We start from the raw sequence: 21,385 nt of genomic DNA, 5'->3' as shown, positions 1-21,385 counted from the left end.
TACTATGCCAAACCCAAACCCTCTACGTTGTCCTTATCTAGTTTATTCAACACTGAATTGATACATTGTTTCTATTTACTAATTAACCATATTGTTTTATCTGAAGTGTGCTTGTGTATCCCCTTGTGTACTCCATCACTCGGAGTAGGAGAGGATTCTCCCCTACCTCGGCAGCCCTGACACACACACGAGAACAGGCTCACATACGCATCCTTTCTTATTTTATTTTGCTTATTTATTTTAAATGACATTTGTCATTGTGGATAGCCTGAATTAGAAATTTGGATAACGTTTGATCATACTTATTTGGTCTAATTTTTAAATATTGCCGATTGTTTTTTCTAAATTATAAGATCACTTTTAATAAATTGTCTATTACTTATCATAATCTCTAAGGAAATATTTTATTTGTGTTGTTATCTTGGCACCTAGACCTCGTCAGGTCCAAGCACCAAAATAACATCCACCTATCCACGCAGAGTCCATGGGTTGGGTCCGCTCCTCTTTTGATGAGTCACTTTACCCTGGCGCCATTGAACCCATTGACTCCTGTGGAGTGGTGTGCAGACAATTTTTAACGCTAATTGCTCATGTTTTGATTGCTAGATAATTATTCCTGAATCCTGTGATCACCATGTAACTTGCTCAGGGACACATCAACACTCGGCTAGGAGGAGCTGGTCCAGCAGGGGGCGGTGTAGTTGGGGAAGGGTAGGGTTGGAGTGGTCCAGCAGGGGGCGGTGTAGTCGGGGAAGGGCAGGGTTGGAGTTGTCCAGTAGGGGGCGCTGTAGTTGGGGAAGGGCAGAGTCGGAGTGGTCCAGTAGGGGGCGCTGTAGTTGGGGAAGGGCAGAGTCGGAGTGGTCCAGTAGGGGGCGGTGTAGTTGGAGAAGGGCAGAGTCGGAGTGGTCCAGTAGGGGGCGCTGTAGTTGGGGAAGGGCAGAGTCGGAGTGGTCCAGCAGGGGGCGCTGTAGTTGGGGAAGGGCAGAGTCGGAGTGGTCCAGTAGGGGGCGCTGTAGTTGGGGAAGGGCAGAGTCGGAGTGGTCCAGTAGGGGGCGCTGTAGTTGGGGAAGGGCAGAGTCGGAGTGGTCCAGTAGGGGGCGCTGTAGTTGGAGAAGGGCAGAGTCGGAGTGGTCCAGTAGGGGGCGGTGTAGTTGGGGAAGGGCAGAGTCGGAGTGGTCCAGATTTGGCGGAGGGGGAGGTGTGGCTTGGGACTGAGTGAGAGAACTCAAAAAATGGCGGCTGTGGTGCTATAACTCTGTGTGACCTGTCTAACACATGAGAGCGGATGAGTGGCTAGGTGGTAACTCTTGTCACTCTTGGAGGAGGAGAAAAGGAGGAAAAAACAGGGGGGGGGGGGGGAAGCAAAAAACAACAACAGGGCCTGGAGACGTTATTCAATACATCCAGATATTCCTCATAGCCAATAATCGTTGTCTATCTTTATTGATTAATCTGTTTCAACAGGCTAAATCGCCAACCAACGCGACAAAGAGATGTTGTTTAGTATCGTAGTTTATCTATGCGACAGGTCCAGTAGTAATTTAAAGAAACACAGTAAAAGAGATATCCTTTATCTTTGTCAACTTATCTAGGTCTAGTTTTAACGAGTCAAACGGTAAATTGAAGCAACGCAGTAAAAAAGTTATTTATCCTTGTCAATTTATCTAGGTGTGTGCGTTTGAGATGTGTATGGTTCTGTGTGTCTTTGGTTGACCTTGCCTCCCAGGCTCTAGTGTATGCATGTATATCTTCTTGTGTTCTTCCTGACGGGGGAGAGTCTCACAGAGTCTCCTGCTTGTGGCCCTCCCGTTCTGAGGATGAAACGGTGCATTGTCTGAGTGTTTACCATTTGCCGGGAGGAGAGATGGGGCCTTGGTTCTGGCCTTCACCTGACCATGTTCTCATGTGTGTGTTATGTGTTAAAAATTGACTATATTGTAACGTGACTGCCATGTGTTGTGCTCCTCAAGCTAGGGTGGGAGTTAGCTATATTTATAATGTACATGTGATGTGCTCAGCAGGTTATTTTGCCCAACAGCGGTGAGACAGCTGTCTTCTGTAGCTTATGCGAGCCCGTGAATCAATGTTTCGTTGGAATCATGATGTAACGTTGTTGTAGCGGGAATACAGCAATGCTATTTTCTAATTGGCAGGGCATATGTATGATTCTAGACTTCGCTAGGGCACTGAAGCGACTGAAACGGTGAACTTTGATCACATTCAGCCAAGTTAACAGGTAAAACGGGAGAAAAATAGGGCGTCTTTAGGCCGTCCTGCCTAAAAGTAGGGCGTCCCATTTCTTCTTATTTTTTAGTAGACTATAGGGCAGACGCCCTGCTAGCTAAAAGCCTGGTTGGTGTAGACATTCGAGAGACCAAAAAGACTGAAAAGGTGTGTTATCGAATTTAGTGGGCCGGTCTGGTTCAAATTGCCCGGGCCGATTTTTTGTCCCAGTCCGCCCCTGCTCCAGACGCTAACGTTAGTATAGCTCTAAACTATCTTCATGGCGCTATTAGCAAACAGCAGCAGGCGTACCCAGATGGGGTACACATAGTCGCCGGAGATTTCAACCGGGCTTGTTTAAAGGGGGCGGTGTAGTTGGAGAAGGGCAGAGTCGGAGTGGTCCAGTAGGGGGCGCTGTAGTTGGGGAAGGGCAGAGTCGGAGTGGTCCAGCAGGGGGCGCTGTAGTTGGGGAAGGGCAGAGTCGGAGTGGTCCAGTAGGGGGCGCTGTAGTTGGGGAAGGGCAGAGTCGGAGTGGTCCAGTAGGGGGCGCTGTAGTTGGGGAAGGGCAGAGTCGGAGTGGTCCAGTAGGGGGCGCTGTAGTTGGGGAAGGGCAGAGTCGGAGTGGTCCAGTAGGGGGCGCTGTAGTTGGAGAAGGGCAGAGTCGGAGTGGTCCAGTAGGGGGCGGTGTAGTTGGGGAAGGGCAGAGTCGGAGTGGTCCAGATTTGGCGGAGGGGGAGGTGTGGCTTGGGACTGAGTGAGAGAACTCAAAAAATGGCGGCTGTGGTGCTATAACTCTGTGTGACCTGTCTAACACATGAGAGCGGATGAGTGGCTAGGTGGTAACTCTTGTCACTCTTGGAGGAGGAGAAAAGGAGGAAAAAACAGGGGGGGGGGGGGAAGCAAAAAACAACAACAGGGCCTGGAGACGTTATTCAATACATCCAGATATTCCTCATAGCCAATAATCGTTGTCTATCTTTATTGATTAATCTGTTTCAACAGGCTAAATCGCCAACCAACGCGACAAAGAGATGTTGTTTAGTATCGTAGTTTATCTATGCGACAGGTCCAGTAGTAATTTAAAGAAACACAGTAAAAGAGATATCCTTTATCTTTGTCAACTTATCTAGGTCTAGTTTTAACGAGTCAAACGGTAAATTGAAGCAACGCAGTAAAAAAGTTATTTATCCTTGTCAATTTATCTAGGTCCGCAGGTTAAGCCATAGACCGAAGCAATACGTCAGAGAGACATTATTCATTATTATCAATCTGTCTATTCTTTCCTTTACCCGTTTTAACGGGCGAAGATAGAGCGGACCACGCATACACCCACTGACTCACTCACAGATCCTCTCTTTCACGCAGACGCACACAGACACACATCAACAGACCTTTCGTTCTGTCTCTCACAGACGCACACAGAAACATATCAACGGACCTCTCATTCTGTCTCTCGCAGATGCACACAGAAACATATCAACGGACCTCTCATTCTGTCTCTCGCAGATGCACACAGAAACATATCAACGGACCTCTCATTCTGTGTCCCTCGCCCACAATCATCAGACACGGCAAAATAGCGTTGAGCACAACAAAGCAAGCAAGCGCTGCACACACACACCCGGGTTATCATTGAATGATTTATTTCTATATTTAGCCGGCTCACAGATACGCTTGTTCTCTTTTTTTTTTTTTCTCTGGGCCTCTCACACACACACACACACACACTGTCTCTCTGTCTCAACCTCTCTCTCACTCGCGCATACACACACTGTCTCTCTGTCTCTCTCTCACCCATGCTCTCCTATTCTTCCACCCACGCTGACTCTCGTTCTCGACTCCATACACACGCACTTGCTCTCTGGTCGTGAAGGTGGGGGTGAGAGGTCTCTGCTATCCCTAGTCTGCGTCAGTTCAGGTGTCTGTCCGTCAGTCCCCGCATATGCAATGAATATATAGCTTACCACATAGAATTATTTAATATACAAACAAAGAAGGGGACTCTAACCCCCCTTTGAGGGACTCCAACCCCCTTAAGACATAGGTGGGGACTCTAACCCCACTCTGAGGGACTCCAACCCCCTTAAGACATAGGTGGGGACTCTAACCCCACTCTGAGGGACTCCAACCCCCTTAAGACATAGGTGGGGACTCTAACCCCACTCTGAGGGACTCCAACCCCCTTAAGACATAGGTGAGGACTCTAACCCCACTCTGAGGGACTCCAACCCCCTTAAGACATAGGTGGGGACTCTAACCCTCTTGATACACTGGTGGGGACTCCGACCCTCTTGATACACTGGTGGGGACTCTGACCCTCTTGATACACTGGTGGGGACTCTGACCCTCTTGATACACAGGTGGGGACTCTAACCCTCTTTACACAGGTGGGGACTCAAACCCTCTTTACACAGGTGGGGACTCAAACCCTCTTGATACACAGGTGCCTTTATTACACATCCATTACTTGGCCATCGGTAGTCTTGTATCACTATGCCCGATTCTTATAGGCCCTATGGTCTCGAGGGTATTCTTTCACCATGCAACGAGCCGATATTCGATGTGTCACGCGTTCAGGGTCAATCGGGTTTATGGGGAAATGCTGGGATGCAGCTCTATTCGTCCCCACGAGATATCCCGTAGCGAACCGCTCTCACAGTCTCACCTCCTAATGTGGTTCCTATATAACTATGCAGAGTTTGGATTTTATCAACAGGTTCTGCCTACCTTTTGTTGGGCGTACGCGAGGTGAGACTGCAGGAATCGGTCCGGTGCTCCGGGGTCCCGAGGTCGCGCCGCTCTCCGTCTCTCGTTTCCCAGTTGCGTGTTCAATTCAGAAAAAAAAAAATCACGTCGGAGGTCACCAAATTGTTGGGAAAAACGGTCTGTCTAGCTACTGGACCAGATGAAATGAGACGGAGAGGTAATAAAGTCTATCGGCACGAGGACCTTGGATTTATTAAGTAAAGTGGCAACGGTTATACAGAGTCATAAAGCGTGAGAAATCGAATATGTCTAAGTCCCTAATCAGCGCTGATGGTTCGTCCAGAGCTTCGCCTCCGTGGAAGGTCTGCTGCAGAAGAAGGGCTGAGTTCCTGTGTGATACACTCTTATGCTGTATCTTCCTCTCGATGAGGTGTGTGCGTTTGAGATGTGTATGGTTCTGTGTGTCTTTGGTTGACCTTGCCTCCCAGGCTCTAGTGTATGCATGTATATCTTCTTGTGTTCTTCCTGACGGGGGAGAGTCTCACAGAGTCTCCTGCTTGTGGCCCTCCCGTTCTGAGGATGAAACGGTGCATTGTCTGAGTGTTTACCATTTGCCGGGAGGAGAGATGGGGCCTTGGTTCTGGCCTTCACCTGACCATGTTCTCATGTGTGTGTTATGTGTTAAAAATTGACTATATTGTAACGTGACTGCCATGTGTTGTGCTCCTCAAGCTAGGGTGGGAGTTAGCTATATTTATAATGTACATGTGATGTGCTCAGCAGGTTATTTTGCCCAACAGCGGTGAGACAGCTGTCTTCTGTAGCTTATGCGAGCCCGTGAATCAATGTTTCGTTGGAATCATGATGTAACGTTGTTGTAGCGGGAATACAGCAATGCTATTTTCTAATTGGCAGGGCATATGTATGATTCTAGACTTCGCTAGGGCACTGAAGCGACTGAAACGGTGAACTTTGATCACATTCAGCCAAGTTAACAGGTAAAACGGGAGAAAAATAGGGCGTCTTTAGGCCGTCCTGCCTAAAAGTAGGGCGTCCCATTTCTTCTTATTTTTTAGTAGACTATAGGGCAGACGCCCTGCTAGCTAAAAGCCTGGTTGGTGTAGACATTCGAGAGACCAAAAAGACTGAAAAGGTGTGTTATCGAATTTAGTGGGCCGGTCTGGTTCAAATTGCCCGGGCCGATTTTTTGTCCCAGTCCGCCCCTGCTCCAGACGCTAACATTAGTATAGCTCTAAACTATCTTCATGGCGCTATTAGCAAACAGCAGCAGGCGTACCCAGATGGGGTACACATAGTCGCCGGAGATTTCAACCGGGCTTGTTTAAAGGCTGTCCTCCCTAAATTCATACAGTATGTGAAGTGTGCCACCAGGGAGGGCAGAATACTCGACCATGTCTACTGCAACATTAGGCATGCATACAGAGCAGTACCCCAGCCACACATTGGCCTGTCAGACCACTTCTTACTGCACCTCATTCCAGCCTACACCCCTCACATTAGGAAAAATAAGCCCAATACTAGAACCATCAACACCTGGCCAGAGGACGCCCTCTCCCAGCTCCAAAACTGCTTCTCAACGACAGAGGGGGGTCTATTTGAGAGTTTGGACCTGGAGGAGTACACGGTGTCTGTTTTATCCTCCATCACATTCTGTGCTGAAAATGTCACCATCACAAAACAGACCAGGGTCTTTCCGAACCAGAAACCCTGGACAACGAGGGAAGTGCGGCCCCTTATCAAGGACCGCAACACTGCTTTCAGGTCAGGAGATAGTGCTCAGTACAGCACAGCCAGAGCGAACCTAAAGAGGGGCATAAGGGCTGCTAAGTTAGCATATAAAAGGAAAATAGAGGGCTACATCATGGACAAAAACCCTCGTCAGGTGTGGCAGGGAATACAGCACATCTCTAACTACAAGGGCCACAACATCACAACTACCAACTCTAATGCTACAAGGGCAGAGGAATTAAACAGTTTCTTTGCCCGGTTTGAGGCGGATAGACAACCAACGCCCCCCCCCAGCCTTCACCAACACCCCGCTGACCCTCCAGGAACATCAGGTTAGAAGGACACTGAGGAAAGTGAACCCGAGGAAGGCGGCCAAGATCTTCAACATCTCTCTGTCCCTAGCCACCATCCCATCCTGCTGGAAATCAGCAATTATCATCCCTGTTCCAAAAACGTCAGCTGGTAAAAGCGGAAATGACCTCAGGCCCATTGCACTCACGTCTGTGGTGATGAAATGCCTGGAGAGGCTGGTTGCCCGGCACATCAAGGCCTGCCTCCCAGCATCATTTGATCCCCACCAGTTCGCTTACAGGGCTAACCGCTCTACTGAGGACGCCATTGCCATCACCCTCCACTCTACGCTGAGCCACCTCGAACACCCAGGTACCTATGCAAGACTGCTCTTCATAGATTACAGCTCAGCCTTCAACACAATAATCCCGGACATCCTGATAAATAAACTACTGGGCCTACACCTCCCTGCCTCCACCTGCGCTTGGATAAAGGACTTCCTTTCCAACAGACCACAACAAGTGAGACTCGGCACCCATCTCTCCTAAACACATCCAAAACTAAGGAAATCATCATCGACTTTAGACGACACAGCCCAGCCCATGCCCCCCTGCACATCAACAGGGATTGCGTTGAGAGGGCTCCGTCCTGCAAGTTCCTGGGAACATACATCTCTCAGCAGCTTTCTTGGTCCACAAACACAACGGCAATAAAAAAGAAGGCCCAGCAGCGACTACACTTTCTGAGAATTCTCAGAAAAAAACATCTTGAACAAAAGCTGCTGGTGTCCTTCTACCGGTCAACCATTGAAAGTGTGCTCACTTACTGCATCACAGCATGTTATGCTGGGAGTTCGGCGGCAGAAAGGACGGCACTTCAGAGGGTCATAGGCACAGCTCAGAAGATCACAGGCTGCCCACTGCCCTCCCTGGAAGAGCTGGCCAGCTCCCGCTGCCGAAACAGGACCAGATCCATTCTAAAAGACGCTGCACACCCTGCTCACCACCTGTTCGATCTGCTTCCCTCTGGCAGGCGATACAGTTCAATGAAATCACGCACCACCAGACTAACCAACAGCTTCTTCCCCTGGGCCATACGTACACCAAACAAACATTAACCCCTGTGCAATACATAGACAACCACATGAACGATCACCACTACCTCTGGACATTCCTCATTATGCTTACCTTCCTGGACCTGCTGCTATTTAGATATATTTTGGCAGAAGGGGTTGTTGGTTGTTGTCTGGGAGGGAGGGGAGGGTGTAGGACACTTAAATGTGCCTTAAGTGGAAGGCAGAGGGAGGGGTTATTGTTGTTATATATTTATTAATATTTCGTACTGTATTCTATTTAATTTATTTTTAAAAAGCACTGAACAAGATCTGCACCTTAATTTCGTTGTGTAAATACACTATTTAACCCAATGACAAATAAAGATTCTACTTCTAAGCACACGGAATGGAAAGGTAAGTGAAATGAACACAATCATGTATGGTGTGGGGGACAATCTCAGTCTATTTCACAAGTTTACTATGCGTTTTTTTGTAATAACAAAGATAACGGTAATGACAATGTTGTGGCAATATCAAGCAGAACTTTAATATAAAAATTCTATGAACCCTGTTTGAATAATTTGTCAATTTCAATGAATTTCTATGCATTCTCCATGGACCTAGAGATACCTCCCGCCCTCTCTCATAGAAAGGTGTTAAGATAGTTTGCAAGTGTGGCCACCTAGTTTGATAATGAGGCCAATCCAGACTTCTTTGTTGTGTAGGTTCCTTTAACCGTCTTGCAGCCATGTCCACTTCACCCATATTGTGAATTGCAATTTAACTTGGTCTCTCCTCTGGCCAATCCTAAACTCCATGAAGGCCCCTCCCCCTGACCTTTGTTTCCTTTGTATTTACCCACGATGTCAACGTTTCCTATAAGAATCATGTACACCCATCGTCTCATTGCCTGTATGCTTGGTAACTTTGCTGCCTGTATCTTCCCCTGATCAAGCTCTACATTAAATCAAATATTTTGCTGTCAGAAGTGTCCAAGAAATAAGTTATTCAACACAGACATTGATTATTAATAAAAACAGAAAGCAAATCAAAAGTTGAAAGCGTTTAATCGTGATGAAAAGAAAAACTAAAAGCAGTAATTTAAACCAATGCAAGACAGAGGTCTCAATCAAAGCGTCCCGTTACCCCGTGCCAAACGGTGCTTGAGCATGTGCACACACAAAGTGCGTGGGTCGCTGTAGCTGGCGTTGCACTGCAGACACACGTAGGGCTTCTCCCCAGAGTGAGTCCTCAGGTGGATCTTCAGGTTGCCTTTCTGACTGAAGCACTTCTTGCATTGGTCACACTTGTAGGGCTTCTCCCCGGAGTGAGTCCTCATGTGGATCTTCAGTAAGGAGCTATGACTGAAGTGCTTTGTGCATTGATCACAGCTGTAGGGCTTCTCGCCGGTGTGATTCGACATGTGGAAGTTTAGGGCATCTCTCCGACTGAAGCGCATCGTGCATTGGTCACACTGGTAGGGCTTCTCCCCAGAGTGAGTCCTCATGTGGATCTTCAGGTGGCATTTCCGACTGAAGTGCCTCGTGCATTGGTCACACCTGTAGGGCTTCTCGCCAGAGTGAGTCCTCATAAGGATCTTCAGGGCGCAAACAAGACTGAAGCACAACGTGCATTGGTCACACTTGTAAGGCTTCTCCCCGGATTGAGTCCTCATGTGGTTCTTCAGGGTGCCTTTCTGACTGAAGCGCATGGTGCATTGGTCACACTTGTAGGGCTTCTCCCCGGAGTGAGTCCTCATGTGGATCTTCAGGTGGCCTTTCCGGCTGAAGCGCTTTGTGCATTGGTCACACTTGTAGGGCATCTCGCCAGAGTGAGTTCTCATGTGGATCTTCAGGTCGTAGCTATAACTGAAGCGCTTTGTGCATTGGTCACACTTGTAGGGCATCTCGCGGGTGTGAATTAACATGTGGCGCTTCAGGGTGCCTCTCTGACTGAAGCACTTCGTGCATTGGTCACACTTGTAGGGCTTCACCCCAGAGTGAGTCCTCATGTGGACGATCATATTGGCATTGTTGGGAATAACCTTACCACACAAGACACCGGGCCGGCCCTTACGGCCGCCCTGATGCCCAGTCAGCTCCTCAAGGCAGACAAGCCTCACGCTGCAGTTCAGGCTCTTGGCCACGATGTGGTCAGCGGACAGCAAGCTCAAGGCCTCCAGTTCTGACACGGCAAAGAAGGTGTCATGGCCGTCCACCGCCAGTGGGCCCTCCCCTTGTCCGTAAACACTCAGGATGCGCAGCTCCCCGCTGTGACTTGACATGTGGGAGGAGCCAGGGGCGTCCACACGCAGACTCTCCGAGCTGGCGCCGCGCTGCGTGCTGCAGTCTCTGATGTCATTGTCTTCTTCAGAGAGGAAAACAGAGAAAGAGAGAAAGTAATGTTTTAATTCATCATTTTCACAAAGGTATACAGTAGGTACTTTGTACACACTTGTGTATTGGAAGAATTATATTTTGACATTCTGTCTAACTTCTATTTGTTGATTATGCATTTTCCTGGTCGCCCTTTGAATGGTCAAGGGTTTTAGGCTCCTACTGAGAAGGCACATTCGAGTACATTCTCAGTTTATAAAGATTGTTTTCTTGCATAGATGCAATGTGTATTACTAACCTACGGCGGGCATGCCTCCACCAATATCCTCTTCAACCTTGATTGAAAAGGTGTCTGGGGTCTGCTGCTTTCCACATAAAGAAGGAAACGCACAAAAGACATTCTTTCAATTCACAGAATAGTTGTCAATCCCCACTAACGACAGATTAGGCATTTTTACACTGCCAATCTGGTTCGGTCGCGGCTTGGCACGCACTGCAATTTGCAACACTGCCAAGCTGATAAAATCTCGGGGCTGGCTTTCTTGGTTCACAGGAGAAGGCACACTACACACTGGAGGACTTTTTACAATAAATTGCAAAAAACATAAATATAATTTTTTTGATTCAAGACCCTCGCATGCAAGAATGAGTTCACATCCGAGTGTAGGCTAAAACGCGATTAACTATTTACAAGTGCAAAAATCCCAACATATTCTTTTATTTTGCTAACCACTTGGCTGACGAAGCATTGTAAGGAAAGTTTGCCAGGTACTTTCTTTTAGATCGACCATCTTTCGTCTTCTTTAAATGCGACTGCATCACCTTCTCTCCCATGATGGTCAGCAGCTTGCGGATTTCACCTTCTCTCAAGTTACAACTATTCATGTTGACAGGGATGGACTGGCCCAAAATTTTGGCCCAGGACTTTGGGATGGAGAGGCCTTTTATGAGACCGCGGGAATAGCGCGCGTAGAATTTTGCCACGGTTTAAAATAATAAAAACTAGTCCTTATCCGTGGATATGTGCATTGCAACGGCATGTCAATGTTGGGATGTGCATGTGTTTAGAATATTATGAAGATCACTGCCTAGAAAGGTAAATCAAGGCTGAAAATGATCTAAATAGTGCAAGATACAATTATTTTAGTGGAAAAAAATGGTCATACACAGGGTTTGGGAGATGGGGGCGGGCTGGGGTTTGTCGTGAGTTGCTGTGGTTACCGGTGTTGAAGTGTTCCAATGGTTTATTAGCGGTGGTATCTAATAAATCGCTCTCTAATCAATACTTCATTCACTGCCTCTTCCGTGGGCATTACAATATTATGAATTGTTCTCCGACGTCTCTGGTACTTCCATAATTAGTTTAAGTCATTATTATATTGCCAAACATGCTCGCTAGTGCACCTGTCATAGCTATGCTGCTGTGTCCTGTTCCCGCCTCACCATTGGTCTCGCTGACTGGGGCGTCGCCGTCAACCTTGGCTTTTCCACGGAAAAGGTCGGTTCATTTAGCAAATTTGGCTGCGTCTTGCTCTAACATTTTTTTCCTTTTCAACCTCAACTTCTGAGCGCCACCCAATTCTTTTGCCTCTCCACCACCTTTTTTCCTTTTTGACATTTTCGTATTTCTGTGTAACTTCAGTGAGATCAACGAGAAGTACCGGGTAAGTGACCCGGCCGTGTGTCAGGCTGAGCCAATCAGAAATGACAGACCGCAGAGCAGTCCAAGTTGGGAGGGGCCGTTCGGCCGCTCGCTTCGGCCGCTCGCTTTGCCCCCATACACTGTGGGGGTGCTCCCCCCTCTAAATTGACAGTAATACATCGGCCCCGTTTCACCGTCAGGCAAGAGCTCCGTTTCGCGCTGTAAGTAAATATCCGGCAGCAGGCCACCCCAAATCAGGGCTTACTTAACTTTTTCTTTACATCTTTTACAAAAAAAAAAAAAAAAAAAATAAAAAAAAGCTAAAAGAATTACGGCCGGCCGGCTCGGCCTGAAATAGTCCGGCCGTTCGGGAAATCTCCCAAACCTCCCGATGGCCAGTCCGCCCCTGCATGTTGATATCGCTGCATCGTCTCTGTTGTAGAGACAATGCAGCAACACCTCTACCCAAGCCTCGCGCCTAGAACCGCAAAGCTGTCTTATCGCATTTACATCAACATGAAACCGGCAATATTTGTAGGGTCAGAGAGGGTTAGTTACCTCGGTCAGTGTAAACGTGCGGATCACACAGGGGAAGATTTTTGCATAAGACGGGCATATTTGGCGGTGCAAGAACGTTTACTGAATCATAAAGGTGTGGGCTTTCAATGGGTCTGTTTTAGAGTTGTAACAGAGGAAGCCTCTCTTTTGGATGGTGAATAAGAAGATGATTTCCAACCTGCACATTCAGCTCCTCGAGGCAGACCAGCCGCTCGCCGCGCTCCAGGCTCTTGGCCACTCTGTGGTCCGCAGACAGCGAGTTCAGGGCCTCCAATTCTGTCGCGGTGAAGAGGGTGTCATGGCCGTCCTCTGCCAGTGGGCCCTCCCCTTTTCCGTAGACGCTCAGGATCTTCAGCTCCTCACTGTGACTGGACATATGTGAGGAGCCAGGGCCGTACACACCCAGACTCTCTGAGGTGGCGCCGCGCTGCGTGCTACGGTCTCCAAAGGCATCGCAGTCTTCTGCAGAGGGAGAAAAAAAGGAAAAAATAATTGTTTTGATACATTATTTGCATAAAGGGAGGCATTGTGTATTTGTACACGTGAAGGAACTCATTAAATGTATGCAACATTGACACAGAGGGTTTAAAATGTGTACTGCTGACAAAGATTCACAGTTTTGGAGAGGGACGTCTCCTCCAGCCCCCTCCTCCCTAGACTCAAAGCTCAAGTCGTTGGCCAGGTTAAGGACACTCAACGAACACCAGCGCAAAATGATCTGAGCACCACATGACATGCGAGGCAAGCGCAATAATTCTATTTTGACACTAAAAAGCAACAACGTGTCCTTCCCTCTAAGCTGTTCAGCTAACATTCATGCATTATGAATTTATTGATGTTTGAGAATGATAAACCAGCTCCTCTGTCTTGAAACCCTTCTGGGCTCTTGACTGATACCATCTTTGAAATGCAACTCCCAAGTTTAACTCGTGTTTTAGCACGGCTCTGGTCCGGATTCTTTTCCAAAGATGACCAGGCTTTTTAGCGCAGATAGAATCTAGCATCAGCCTAGTCTATGCTGCCTAGAATCTACCAAATCAAAGAAAAAAAATACTCAATGAGTAATGTACACACCTTCACTTTTAAAATGGCGCTGCATAGACTTTAAGGATAGCTTTGTGCCTACAAATATGCGTTTCCAGGTTTTCTGTCTGGCAGGCAACATCCCTTGAGAGAAGCTGCTGAATGTAAGCACTTGATGAGCTGGCCTGCGTAGAGACAACAAAGAAAAATCAGTACTCCATTTTTTACCTTGTATGTATTCCAGGTGCAAGTTGTATGAAGATATAAGAAGCATGTTTGGTGAATTACATTAGCCTAATACTTAAAATGAGTTATATGAAATGATATTACATCCTTGATTTGTTTACATATTTTATAGTTCATCTCAACAACCCAATACCATGACATCAAGCTCTGCAGAAATCAGCTAATAACCCTTTGATTTGAATCAGGTGTGAAGGGGAAAACATGCCTATAATAGTGTGTTCCAGGTACACTTTTTTGCCCGAAAATAACCAGCTATAACTGGGAGTACAAGAGGGTAGAAGGGTGCGAAAACACGGGTTCCCAGGAACGCACCATATGTATTTAGGATGAGTTTAACAGGGGCCCGTTTCAGAAAGCAGGTTTGGTGAAAACTCTGAGTTAGTTAACCCTGAGATGAGGGAAACTCTGGTTTTTCAGTTTCACAAAGCCAGTTCAGCTTTACTCTGAGTCGCATTTCAACATAAAATAGCGTGAGTTACCCTGGCAACATACTCCGTGAACCTAACCTGCTCGCTGGCAGGTTTTCTTCAACTAACCCCGAGTTTCTCCTGCTCTTAAGTTAAAGCCTGCCGACTGAAGGCAGTGGCAGACATGGCGTGTCCTTTTATTGAAGAGCCAGTTGTTGTCGAGGCGCAGATACTTGGATGTTTTATCATTCCCTGATGAGTAGCTACCTGTTTGAGCGTTTCCGTTTCTCTGCATCATCAATAATTTATATAAACAATATTCTCAGCCCTCACATGACACATCGTGGACACGCTCAGTTCCGAGCAAATTCTTTGTATTGCACTTCGTTTTTTGGCCAACGGCAGTTTTTTGTATAACGTCGGTGATGCAGAGCATGTGTCCAAGGAAACTGTCTGTCGGGCTGTCCGAAATGTGACACTTGCACTGAAACGGCTACTATGCACGTTTGTAGTGTTCCCAAGTCACAGACCCACCAGACTTCTCAAAGAAGAGTTCCACAGAATTGCAGGTATCAGTCTAAGCAGTAATTCATTTATGTCATAAAGCTTTGAGACTTGAAGCACTAATCAGTCAATTTGATATATTTTAGGGTTTCCAGGTGTGATTGGCTGCATAGATGGCACTCACATTCCTATCATAGCTCCTTCAATAAATGAAGGAGATTATGTGAATAGGAAATCTGTCCACAGCATTAATGTACAGGTAGGCCTAAATAGTAGCCTTTAACATTCCAAATGAAATATGCTTCACTATACAGCTAATTACTGTTCTCCACTGTGAAGATCATATGTGACGCAGCCCACATGATAAATAATGTGGAAGCGAAGTGGCCTGGGTCTGTGTATGACTCACGAATGTTTCGTGAGTCTACACTGAGTGCCAGATTTGCCCGTGGTGAGTTTATATATATAGTTTATATATCCAGTATATAGTTATATCCTATGATAAATATTTTGTTTCCTCCTATTACAACTGAAACAATAAAGTGTATCTTGTATTATCATAGGAGAGTTTGATGGTTATCTACTCGGAGACAGAGGGTACCCCTGCCAGCGCTATCTGCTAACCCCTTACCCTGACCCTTGCCCACAGCAACACTACAACTTGGCTCACTGCAGGACACGAGCCAGAGTGGAGATGGCCATCGGCATACTCGAGGCCCGGTTCCAGTGCCTTCGTAGGCTCAGGGTCACCCCGGAAAGGGCTTGTGACATTATAGTGGCATGTTTGGTTCTCCACAACATTGCCACTATTAGAGGAGAACAAGGTCCTACTCTTTCCCCCAATGATCCAGATAATAATCCTGACCCCCCTGCTGATGCACGAGATGGAAGAGCTGTTAGAGACATGATATGCTTCAATCATTTCTAACTGACTCTGCCTTTTTTCTGTTGGCTATAATGGAGGTCAAATTTTAAGATAACCAGAAAACACAAATTTGGAGACTTGTATGTATAAAAGGCATTTAGGTGTTGCTTTCATATAGACAATTTTAAATACTGGCAGTGTTGGGATTTTTCTTTGTTTAGCAGATTTCCCTAATTACTTAAATATATCTATCACATGTTGAATGCAGCCACTAAATGCTGTTTAATGAGGGCAGGCTAAACAACATCACAATTGCTTGTACTTAAATTATACCTTATCTGTTTGAACTACATTTTTATATTTCATCTTTAGTTGCAGCCAAGTCCGTTTGGGGCCTGTTGGGTTGCACCTGTGCGCACAAACACACATATGGAATATAATTGTTGAATAAGTGGAACATTCAAGAGAAAACATTTTCTTTTTCTCAAATACTCTGACTCGGCCAGCTATTTTTTTTTCCACGCGAGCTCCCGCTTTTTGGCTGCTGCCATAGTATTGCTTTTTAGTAAAATGATATGCTCGCTTTCTGCATATGCAGTCATTAAGATTTGCAACTCCGCTGGGGAGAAGTAGGAGGATCGAGGCTTGCAACCCGGTCTCACGAAAAGTCGTGACACTGTCACGTTATTTAATCTATTGAAACGTGTTCAGGATCACGTATTTTCAAAATTTTCGTGTTTTAAAGCACAAATTTCAAACCCATGTATTTCAATTGGAAGTATATGTCGTGTCACCAGCACGACTTCCATACTAAGGTTCTGTGCGGGAGCGTTCTCCCTAGTGTCCCTTAAGGAGCTCCGTACAGTACATTTATTGTTAAAAATTGTGAACAATATGACAGCTTTAGGCCACCCGTTTCTACTTTCACCTTTGATTCTGAGAAATTGTGACAATTCACGGATATAGGCTATTAAATGCAGGTGCGCTGCTCAGGCAAAGCGCAAAAGAAAAAAGGGTAGCTGCTTAATCTTAATCTGAATTGTATGTCTTGATGTTTTGATCTAGCCATAGATCTATTGTCTTGTTTTTGGCTATGTGAATGGAAGTTCGCGTCGATGCCCCGCAAGTCCAGTGTCGCGAGCGGACGTGACATCTAGAAGTCATACCGTATAATAATGGGTTATCATTAATATTGATGCGTAGGGGTTGATTATAACTCTTGTTTATTGTTTATACCACAGTCTGGGGGAATACTCGTATTCTGATTGGCTGCAGGGTGTGTATTATCTCCTGATATAGGCTACAGACACCTGCTAAGTAGTTCCAGTCAGTGTTTAGATTCTCTGCCCGAGGGTTTTTACTTTTATTTTATCATTATCATAAATTAGCCTAATCTGAGGAAAAATCTATGCCATAAACAGAAATATTATGGGTCTTTATTACACGGGTCTTCTCAATGCCGTGGAACGCTCCGTTCACTTGCATGGGTCCGGGGATATCTCGGGATTGGTTTCTTTATTAATCGAATGGGAAATGCAATAGGTCTATTTTAGGACCGAATCACCGTTGAACTTGTTTCTAATAACATTTCTAGCGAGAAATATACTTTTTACTTGCATAATCTTTAGTCAGTGATTACGTCTGATCTTTAGTTTTATAGTTATTAGGAAGATTTTATCGGCTCGCTCGCATGTTTCAATGACGTCAGGTTGCTAAGGACGCTGCTGTCGCTAAACTAGCACACACACACACACACACACACACACACACACACACACACACACACACACACACACACACACACACACTGCATTTCGCTGCAGATATTCCCTCAATTATTATTACTTTCAAAACGTTGGCCAAGGTGGAATATCCTTTTTATTTGGGCTGCTTCTAGGACATTTTGGGTGGATTTTGAACGGTATGTGGGCGGGACGTTTTTTGCAGGACCTGGCAACCCTGCGCTGTTGCCCGGGGTGCTGAAATGTTATTGGCGAGAGCCAGCTCCTCTGAAGTGGTGAAGGGCGGTGGAGCGGTCCTCCTACCAGTCGTATTAAATTTGGTTTTCTTTGCTACAGGTAATCAACATGTGACTAAAGGTTGGAGCCTAGGCCATTGCAAATCATAGGCTAGATTCACCTGAAATTATTCAAATGGATGCTTACAACTTACCACATTGAATATTATTTTAATATTTATTTTTGACTTGGCCCCATGTTCGTAGGAGCGTGCTGGCACCACATCTATGGGGGTAAAAGGCATGATGATACATGATATTTTTTAGACAAAAAATATGCAGAATCTTTTCACTTACGAATAAACACGGACGGCTATTTTTTCCCAGCACGCCACCCTAGCCATATTATGGACAACCCTGTTCCCCTTGGCTGTGATTTGGACCTAGAATTCCTCGTAGGAATTCATAATACACCAAGCACGCTCGATTCACTTTGCATAAGGGGGAGTCAAATGACGTGATAAACACACCTTTTATGTGAACGCGCATTGAACCTAAAGCGGAAAACCTGGTTCGACTAATTTAATCTAAAGTGAGTGTCGTGGAACCATTTAACTCTGACTGCGAGTTGCGTCTCTGTCGAACCAGGTTTTCCCAAGAAAGCCTGGGTATGTTCAGCGAGGTTCGTGGTATACTCCCCTCACAAGTTTCCTTTGTATTTACCAACGATGTGAACGTTTCCTAATTGTAACGGGTTCAAGAAGCGCTGGACACAGGCTTGCCTTCTGAGATCAGGAAGTTCTTTTATTGTCTTTCACAAACGTGTAAACCAAAGACAATTGGATCAAATGTAAATTATATTCTGCTCAACGCGATCTCCGTTGGCGATCGGCTCCTTTCTGCTGCCAATCCTTCCTGGATTCCCCACCTCACTACAAGACAAAAGCAGGCACATAAGTACAAACACTCCCTGATTGGCCTGAGTGCCGACACCTGCCCGCACTCAGGTCCAATCCCCCCAGCCAATCCGGTGCTCTCCCAACCTGCCCATACTCCCCCTGCAGGCCAGACGTCGCACGTCCCCCCACACACCCCCACCGCCCGACACAGGCCGGGGTCACATCCGGCCGCCAACTCACTCCCCCCCCCCAGAGCGGGAGAGGAAGTCTGCCACGGCCATCTGCGCCCCAGGCCTGTGCACGACCTGAAAATTAAAGGGTTGCAACGCGAGGTACCACCGGGTGATCCTCGCGTTGACGTCCTTCATGCGGTGGAGCCACTGGAGGGGGGCGTGGTCGGAGTAGAGGGTGAACGCGCGCCCCAGCAGGTAGTAGCGGAGGGCGCCGACCGCCCACCGGATGGCGAGGCACTCCTTTTCCACCGTGCTGTACCGACCCTCCCGGTCTGATAACTTCCGGCTCAGGTACAGCACCGGGCGGTCGACCCCCTCCACCTGCTGGGTCAGGACCGCGCCCAACCCCCTATCCGACGCGTCCGTCTGCAGGGAAAAAGGGAGATCAAAGTTAGGAGCACACAGGACCGACTTTCCACAGAGGGCTGTTTTAATAGCCTCAAACGACACCTGACATGGCTCCGACCACTGGACTGTATCTGGGGCTCTCTTACGGGTGAGGTCGGTCAAGGGGCTGGCCAGGTCGGAGAAGTTCGGCACGAACTGCCGATAGTAGCCCGCCAGTCCCAGGAACCGCCTCACCTCCTTTTTGGTCCTGGGCCGAGGGGAGGCCGCGACCACCGCCGTCTTACCGACCTGCGGCCGGACCTTCCCCCGCCCCAGGTGGAACCCCAGATATTGAATCTCCCTCCGCCCGATCACGCACTTCTTCGGGTTGGCCGTGAGCCCCGCCCGTCTCAGCGACTGAAGGACGGCCGCCACCTGCCGCACATGCTGCTCCCACGTTCCGCTATAGATAACGATGTCATCGATGTAGGCAGCAGCATACGCGGCGTGGGGCCGTAACACCTGGTCCATCAGCCACTGAAACGTGGCCGGGGCCCCGAACAACCCGAACGGAAGCACCTTAAACTGGTAGAGACCGAGCGGAGTGGAGAAGGCTGTTTTTTCCCGGGCTGCTGGAGACAACGGAATCTGCCAGTAGCCCTTCGTGCAGTCCAGGGTCGTATAATATTTGGCCATGCCAAGCCGGTCCACTAGCTCGTCGATCCGAGGCATTGGGTAGGCATCGAACTTTGACACCGCATTCACCCTACGGTAGTCTACACAGAACCGGACAGACCCGTCCGGCTTCCCCACCAGCACGACGGGACTGCACCAGTCACTGTGAGACTCCTCGACCACGCCCAACTCCAACATAGTTGCCAATTCGTGCCGCACCACATCTTGTTTGTGGACGGGCAGCCTGTAGGGGCGTGTCCGCACCGTTAAACCTGGCTGCGTCTCGATGTTGTGAGTAATTAGAGGGGTGCGACCGGGCAGGGGCGAAAACACGTTGGCGAACCGGAGTTGTAGACCGGCAACGTCCCGTGCCTGACTCTCTACGAGACCCTCGCCCTGACCGACCGGGGGGGTGGGGCCTAGGCTAGGGACGTCCGGCCCAAACTCCTCCTTCTCCGGTAACGTCGACGCAAACGCGACAGGTACCGCATCGTTCCACCTCTTTAGGAGGTTGATGTGGTAGACCTGCTTGCTTTCGCCCCTGTCCGTGCGCGCCACCTCGTAATCTACGTCCCCAACCCGCCGTGTGACCACAAAAGGGCCCTTGCCAATTCGCGAGTAATTTGGTGCTAGAGGTGGGCAACAGAACGAGGACCTTATCCCCCGGTGCAAGATCGCGTAATCTAGTCCCTCTGTCGTACAGGCGTTTCTGATTCTCCTGGGCTTGGTGCAAATGCTCACGTGACATTACCCCGAGTGAGTGGAGCTTTGCACGCAAGTCCATGACGTACTGGATTTCGTTTTTACTGTCGCTGGACCCCTCCTCCCAGGTTTCTTTAATGAGGTCCAGGACGCCCCTGGGCCTGCGCCCATAGAGCAACTCGAATGGGGAAAACCCCGTGGAAGGCTGAGGAACTTCCCGCACCGCAAACAACAGAGGGTCTAGCCATTGATGCCAATTTCGAGCATCCTCCAGTACAAACTTCCGGATCATGGACTTTAACGTCCGGTTAAACCTCTCGCACAAGCCGTCAGTGGCTGGGTGATAGACGCTCGTGCGGATGGCCTTCACCTTCAACAACCCGTAAAGTTCCTTCATCGTGCGTGACATGAAATTGGTGCCCTGGTCAGTGAGAATCTCTTTCGGGATTCCCACCCGCGATATGACATGAAACAACGCCTGCGCAACACTCTTCGCAGAGATGTTGCGCAATGGAATTGCTTCCGGGTATCGGGTTGCGTAGTCGATGCCCACGCGGTCGAATGGGGCCTCCACCAGAGGAAGGGGCCGCAAGGGAGCCCTGGGAATGGCGGGGGGATTCACCAGCTGGCACTCGGGGCAGGAGGCGCACCACCTACGCACTTCCGCCCGAATCCCCGGCCGATAGAATCTAGCCATTATCCGGTTTAGTGTTTTCTCGTACCCCAAATGGCCCGCCATTGGGTTGTAATGCGCCGCCTGGAAAATCATTTCCCGGCGGCTCCTGGGTACCAGCAACTGGGTAAAAATCTCCTCACTCTCGGTGTCACGACCCACCCGATAAAGCCTATCCCTAACGACCACAAAGTGTGGGTAAGTCAGCACTGCGTCTGGCTGTACCCTCGAACCATCAATAGCAATCACTTGGTCGAAGGCTGAGCGTAAAGTAGCATCACGAGACTGCTCGAGGGGGAAATCGTCCACCGGTGG

General features: G+C 48.0%; 2 pseudogenes; one reads left to right on the top strand and one right to left on the bottom strand.

The window, feature by feature from the left end:
• The window catches only part of LOC132456607 (zinc finger protein 729-like), a 353,266-nt pseudogene that overhangs the window by 212,407 nt on the left and 119,474 nt on the right, over window positions 1-21,385 (bottom strand).
• On the top strand, window positions 8,430-16,241 carry LOC132456609 (putative nuclease HARBI1; annotated as a pseudogene).

This window comes from Gadus macrocephalus, chromosome 4, assembly GCF_031168955.1.
Source record: "Gadus macrocephalus chromosome 4, ASM3116895v1".
In the NCBI taxonomy this organism is placed as follows: Eukaryota; Metazoa; Chordata; class Actinopteri; order Gadiformes; family Gadidae; genus Gadus; species Gadus macrocephalus.
The sequence above is the reverse complement of the archived record's forward strand: the minus strand, read 5'-3'. Positions and strand labels throughout refer to the sequence as shown.